This window comes from Elephantulus edwardii, unplaced genomic scaffold (genome assembly GCF_000299155.1).
Source record: "Elephantulus edwardii isolate Elephantulus edwardi_28Jun2011 unplaced genomic scaffold, EleEdw1.0 scaffold00045, whole genome shotgun sequence".
Lineage (NCBI taxonomy): Eukaryota > Metazoa > Chordata > Mammalia > Macroscelidea > Macroscelididae > Elephantulus > Elephantulus edwardii.
Window position 1 is genome coordinate 18,797,466 of NW_006399795.1, and position 6,664 is coordinate 18,804,129.

Below are 6,664 nucleotides of genomic sequence, written 5' to 3' on the forward strand. Positions count from 1 at the left end.
GGTACAGGGGGTGGGGTGGGGGAATGGGGGAATTGTATACCAATGAAAGAATTTTTTTTTTCTTTTCAAAGAGAGGAGCGAACTGGAGGGGAGGGGTGGGCAGGGAGAAAAGTGCAGCAATGAATGAATGGAAACCCAACATCTCTGTAAATGTTTATTAAAATTAATAAAAATGAAAAAAAAGTTGGAACTAGAAAGACCATTTGACTCAGCAATTATGCTGCTGGGAATATACCCTAATGAAACCAGAACCATCATCCAAACAGATGTATGCATATCCATGTTTATATCTGTGTTATTCACAATAAAAAAGAGATGGAAACAACCCAAGTGTCCATCAACAAAGAAATATGGTATGTTCACACAATGGAATATTATGAAGCACTGAAAAATAATGAACTCATAAAACATTACACAACAGGATCATCCTGGAGGACATTATGTTGAGTGAAATGTCTCAGTATCAAAAGGACAAATACTGTGCAACACCATGGTTATAAAGAAGGACTGACACGGGGAGTTGGAAAGAGAAAAGGAAAAGAATGGATGAATAATGAAAATTGTACTGGAACTAAGAGGGAGAGAATTGTTTAAAAGGAATATATGATTAGGCATTATATGTAAGATAACAGTCCATAATAAGAGGTACATTGCAAAGAGGATTGCGGGGGGTGGGGGGGAATTGTGCAATAATGAATGAATATTTTTTTTGGTTAATTGCTTTCAAACTTTGGGGGGTTTTTTCTTTAAAATAAAATTTTTATTTTATACCAGTTTATTTATGAAGTTAGTATACATTGTTTTTCACACCAGATCTTCCCCATTTCCTTTACCTACCCCTCTCTCCACCCATCAAATTGTGTGACCCTATGATTAACCCCGTCCCCCCCACCTTGGTCCTCATACATGGTCTACACTAGTGGTCTTATACAGTATTTGTCCTTATGGGACAGAGTCAGTTCACTCAGCATAATACTCTCCTTTTCCTCCAAGTTAGGTAGTAGTTTACAAAATCACTGCTCCTGCATGCTGTGTAGTATTCCATTGTATGAATGTGCCATAATTTCTCAATCCATTCTATTGTGGTTGGACATTTGTGCTGTTTCCATGTTTTGGGGCTGGTGAATAATGTTGCTGTGTACAAGTCTCCGTTTGTGCTTCACTTCTCATTTTCTCAGGCTATATTCCAAGCAGTGAAATAGCTGGAATTATTATATGGAATTATTATGTTCAGCTTTTTGAGGAAATGGCAAACTGTCTTCCAAAGTGACTGTACCATTTTACAATTCCACCAACAATGTATTACAGTTCCTATCTCACCACATCTTCTCCAATATTTATTACTTGCCATCCTGTTAAACTTTGCCACTGCTACTGGAGTGAGATGATATCTCATTGCGGTTTTGATTTGCAACCCTCTTATTGCCAGTGATTTTGAGCATTTCTTCATGTGTCTCTTGGCCATCCAAGCATCTTCCTCAATTTAATATTTTTTTAAAAAAAGTGAACTAGGGGAGGAGTAAGGAAGGGAGAGGGAGGAAAATATGCGACAATAAATAAATGAATATCCAACTTTTCTGTGAACTTTCATTAAAATCACAATTAAAAGAAATTTTTAAAAATCAATTGGACTGATGATAAAAGGAGAAAAGATTGATGTTGTCAAGAATTTCCTTTTACTTGTATCCACAATCAACCCCCCATAGAAGCAACAGACCAGGCATCAAATAATATATTGTAGCATGCAAATTTATGGCCAAAAATGTCTTTAAAGTGCTAAAGAGCTACACACCCATGTTTACTGCTGCTTTGTTCACAATAGCAAAGAGTTGGAAATAACCTAAGTGCCCATCAACAAACGAATGGATAGAGAAGCTGTAGTATATTCACACAATGAAATACTATGCTGCATTGAAAAACAAGGAACTCATGAAATAATGTACAAACTGGGTGACCCTAGAGGACATTATGCTGAGTGAAATATCTCAGTTACAAAAGGACAAATATTGCATAGTGCCACTTGAAAACAGGACTGACATCGGGGTTGAAGGGAATCTGAGAAAGAGAGGATAAATAATGTATACTGCATTGAAACAGATGAGGCAGAGAACTGTTTAAAAGTGATATATGATTAGGTATTATTATCATGACGGAAGTCCAGAATGAAGGCTGCATAGTGGAGTGGACTTGGGGGAAGGGATTGTATAACAATGAAAGACTTTTATTTTTCAAAGAGAAGAGTGAATTGAGTGGGGAGGGGTGGGGAGGGAGAAAAAATACAATAATGAATGAATGGAAAGCCAAAGTCTCCGTAAATGTTCATTAAATTTAAAAAATAAAGAAAAGGTTGACCCAGCAATTCCACTACAGGGAATATACCCTGAAGAGACCATAGCTGACATCCAAGCAGATATATGCACACCCATGTTTATTGCAGCTTTGTTCACAATAGCAAGGAGTTGGAAACAACCTAAGTGCCCATCAACAAACAAATGACTAGAGAAGCTGTGGTATATTCGCACAATGGAATACTATGCTGCATTAAAAAACAAGGAACTCATGCAATATTATTCAAAATGGTTGACTCTGGAGAACATTATGCTGAGCGAAATATCCCAGTCACAAAAGGACAAATATTACATGATGCCACTGTTGTAGAATGGGACTGTCCTTGGGGTTGGGGAGAGACTGAGTAAGATGGGTTCAATAATGTATACTGCACTGAAACAGAGGAGGGAGAAAACTGTTTAAAAGAGATATATAACTAGGTATTTCTGTCATCACAGGAGTCTAGAGCGAGGGCTACATGGTGTAGGGGACCTGGGGGAGGGTTTGTAACACAATGAAAGAATCTTTTCTTTTACTTTTCCATAATTTTTGACTCATGTACTTATAACTTGTTAGTCAAATTTGTGTCTTCTAGGTTGCAACACCCCCATGATACATCTTCAAGGATATGAACATGTATGGCCAAGCACAATCAATAAGAGTGCATCTAAATTCCAAAATCAATCTCCATAATAGTCTATGTGTTTCCTACTGCCAAAGGGGCCCTTTAGAGTAGTGAGAGAAGATCTTCACCCTGAAACCCACAGCGTCCCTTTTCAGCAGGAAGTAGCTAAGAGAATACGCCATCCCCTTTTCCTTATGACTCAGGGTGAAGTCTCTCTCAGGGAGGAGTGATAGGGAATGGCAAAGGACACACTGACAAAGAAGATTAATCAGAACTGGCTTTGACAAGCACTGTGGCATTTGGACAAGAACAAACTGGGAGGAGGGTAGAGAGAATAGTGCAACAATGAATGAATGGAAACCCAAAATCTCTGTAAATGTTTATGAAAATTAATAAAATATAATTATAGAAAAAAAAAGAAAAGGGAAAAAAGTGCTAAAGAGCAAAGATGTCACTTTGAGCAATAATTTGCATCTGACCCAAGCCTTGGGTATTTTCAGTCACCTAATTTGCATGCGAATGTTGACAAGGAACAAAGAAGACCGAAAAAGTGATGCCTTTGAATTATGACATTCATAAAGAATATAGGCTATAACACAGACTACCTCAGAGAAAGTCCAGCTAGGATGGTCCTTATATGTGAACATAGTGAGACTTCATCTCATAAACATTGGCAAGTTAGCAGGACGGGCCAGTTCCTGGAGGAAGACATCATTCTTGGTAAAGTAGAGGGTTAGCACCTAAAAAGAAGATCCTTAATGAGGTGGATTGAGACAGTGCTACAAGAAAGAGCTCAAACATAGCAGCAGCCCTGAGGATGGGGTGGGACTTGGGATCCTTTTGCTATATATAGGGTCACCATGAGAAAACTCTGGTGGCCTAGTGGTAAGAAGCTGTGCTACAGTCCCCAGGGGATACGGTTCAAAGCTGAAGAGCTGCTCTGTAAGAGAAGGATGAACATCCTCCTCCCATGAGATTAAATTGCCTCTGAAAACCCACTGGAGGGTCAGTTCCCACTCGACAGCACACACCAACACCACAACCACAGGGTCACCAGGAGCTGGCGCCAACTCAGCAGCACCTAACAACACTCACTTTTTTTAGAAGCCAACCTCCAGGCCTTTAGTCTTTCTTAGTTTACAAATGATGCCGAAATCTGTCCATCACGCATGAACACTGCTGGTCTCTCAGGAATTCTTGTTGTTGTTGTTGTTGTTGTTGTTAGGTGCTATGGGGCTTGCTCTGACTCTCACAGACTCATATGCAACAGGATAAAAATATTCCTGTGTCCAGTGTCATCCTTAACAACTGTTACTGTTTCAGTGCATTGTTAAAGCATCGTAACGCCTAATCCGCTTCCGTACAGCAAGCTGACAGGTGCAGCAGCAATTGGTGGTGGTTGTGTGTCACGGAGGAGCTTCTGACGCAGAGTGACCTTATAAAATAGAGTCGACTTGCCCCATACACTTCTCTGGGCTTTATGAGATGACAGAGGTAGTTCTTTTCTCCAGCAGAGCTTGGCAGCTGCATGTTTAACCATTGGGCCCCTGTTTGGGAGAGATGGTTTATTACTCCTTTAGGAAGGAAGGGAAAATAAAGACATGCTACTTCTGCTGGGCCCTAAGGCACCTGTCATCATACGTTCACTATGAGATGGAATTTGCCTGAAGCAACAGGTTTTTAAAAAACTGATATGCACTTGGCTGCAAACTAATAGACTAGAGATTTGCGGATACTCAGTGACCCTCTGGAAGAAAGACCCAGCAGCTGGCTTATGTGGAGACTGTAGCCAAGGAGGAGGCAATTCTACTCTATGGCATGAAGTCACTATACTGTCATTAAGTGCTGGCAAGCAGACGATGACTCATAGCAACCCTCTGAACAGCAGGTCCAGCCAGACCTTGCCCGAGCCCATGCCGTCCCCACAATCTCTGCCACGCTCACATCCGCTAGTGTAGTTACTGTGCCACTGAGAGCCTTTCTCTCTGTCACTGACCTGCTATGTTTCCAAGATTGACACCTTTTTCCAAAGACTGATGTCTCCTGACAACATGCCCAAAGCACGTAGGGCAAAGTTTCCCCGTCCTTCCCTCCACAGAGCACCCTCGTTGCATTTCCTCTAAGACAGACTTGCTTGTTCTTTTGGCAGTCCACATTCAACACTCTGTGCCAACTCCACATCTCAAAGACCTCGATTCTTGGTGGGTCTTCCTTATTAATTCACTCTCATGTGCATATGAAGCAACTATAGATGTCATGGCCTGACTTGGGATCTTGTTGCTGTTGCAGGGTGTCCAACAGTCGATTCTAACCCACACAGACCTTATAACGGAAGAGGAGCTGGTTAGCTCCAGTGTTATCCTCATAATCACTGGTGTGTATGAGCCCATTGTCACAGTCACTGTATCTTTTGATCTCATTGAAGGTCTTCTTTTGTTCTGACCACCAAAAAGATATGGTAAAAGTCCTAACACACCCTTCAAAACCTACTACACAGCCATACTAATCAAAACAGCATGCTACTGGTCCAACAACAGACACATAGATCAAAGGAATGGAATTGAGAATCCAGACACCATGTCATCAACCTATGGTCAACTGATACTTGACAAAGTAACATAATTCATTCAATGGGGAATGACAACCTTTTTAACAAACGTTGTTGCTGTTGTTGTTATATGCCATCTAGTTGAGTACAATTCATAGCGACCCTATGAACAAAAGATCTGAACCCTGTCCTGTCCTGTGCTTCCTCACACTTCCTGACACACTAGAGCAGCAGTCATCGTGTCAATCACCTGGTTTAGGGTCTTCCTCTCCTTCACTAACCCTCCACCTTTCTAAGCATCATGTCCCTCTCCACAGCATGGCCCTTCCTAGCAACATGCCTCCAGTATGTGAGGTGAAGTCTCATCATCTTTGCCTCCAAAGAGCACTCTGGCTGCACTTTCTCCAAGACCTATTTGTTTGTTCTTTTAGCAATCCATGGGATATTCAGTGCTCTTCTCAAACATTGCAGCTCAAAGGCATCAATTCTTTTTCTGTCATCCTTATTCACTACCCAGTTCTCAGATGCACAGCAAGTGACTGGAAAAACTATGGCCTGAATCAGACACACTTTAGTCCTCAAACTAACATAATTCAACAGATGGTGTTGGCAAAATTTGACATCTGCCTGCAGAAGACTGAAACAAGATCCACATCTCACACTATATACAAAACCCAACTCAAGGTAGATCAGAGACATAGGAGAAAAACCCAAAACCATAAAGATCAGAAGAGATCAAATGATAACAAAGTTAGAAGCCCTAGCCTGTAGCATAAATAGACTTACAAACATAACCAAAAATGAACAATCTGAAAAGGATGAAACAACAAATGGGACCTGCTTAAAATAAAATCCCTGTGTGCATCAAAAACTTTCTCCAATTGGGTGAAAAGAAAGCCCACAGTATTGGGGGAAAAATATATTTAGCAATGATATTTCAGCCAAGAGCTTTTTAACTAAAGTTTACAGACTACCACAGGGACTCCACAAGAAAAAGATAGATAACACAATCACAAAATGAGCACATGAGAAAATGTTAAAAATCACTAGCCATCAGAGAGATGCAAATCAAAACAGCAATGAGATACCATCTCATCCAAGCAATATTTAACAACACTGAAAACAATAAATGTGGGAGAGGATGCAGAAAGATTGGAACTCTT